The sequence below is a fragment of the Etheostoma spectabile genome, chromosome 10 (genome assembly GCF_008692095.1).
Source record: "Etheostoma spectabile isolate EspeVRDwgs_2016 chromosome 10, UIUC_Espe_1.0, whole genome shotgun sequence".
NCBI lineage: Eukaryota > Metazoa > Chordata > Actinopteri > Perciformes > Percidae > Etheostoma > Etheostoma spectabile.
Window position 1 is genome coordinate 26,630,509 of NC_045742.1, and position 640 is coordinate 26,631,148.

The 640-nt window shown below is 49.8% G+C and overlaps 1 long non-coding RNA gene across 1 annotated transcript in view; it reads left to right on the plus strand.

The window, feature by feature from the left end:
• The window catches only part of LOC116696956 (uncharacterized), a 14,361-nt gene that overhangs the window by 13,312 nt on the left and 409 nt on the right, over positions 1–640 (plus strand). The window lies entirely within an intron of this gene.

The window sequence follows — 640 nt, forward strand, 5'->3', positions numbered from 1 at the left end:
CACACACACACACACACACACATACACCAGAGCTTATTGAACTGTGGGTAAATGTTTTTTCGATTGAGAATAAAATGCTGCCAGGAGGCCAGAGAGAGAGAGAGGAATGGAGATACAGGGATTGGGAAGGACAGAGGGACGGACGGTTGGACAGGGATTGAGAGGTGTGTGCGCTGCAAATGAGTGTACGCAGGCTTTGAGTGTGTGCGTATGCCTGCATGTGTCGGTTTGCTCCGAAATCATTCCCATGCTCAAAAACCGGCGCCCCTCCTCGCTTCCAAGTGTTTTTTCTCTTGCTTAACTGGATGCACGCTTAAAAAGAGTGTTTGTGAACCTGAGTGTGTGTCTGTGTAGTGGTTGACATGGCGGTGGCGGGTTGCAAAGACATTTAAAAAAACTTGTCAATTATATGAAAAGGAAAGAAAACCTTTTTTTTTCCCATTTGCGTGTGAGTGCGGCGGTGCCAGCTTCAGCGCCCTCAGCCACGGGCACAAAGACGACGGTGACAAGCCGTTCATTTCCCTGACGAGCTGTCGCCTGCCGGAGGATAGGTGACTTCCTCCAAGGTTATTTATGGCATTGTTGATCCCTCGTTTGTCAGGGTTGGTCCACGTAGTTGCTTAATCAAGCCCCCCCCCCC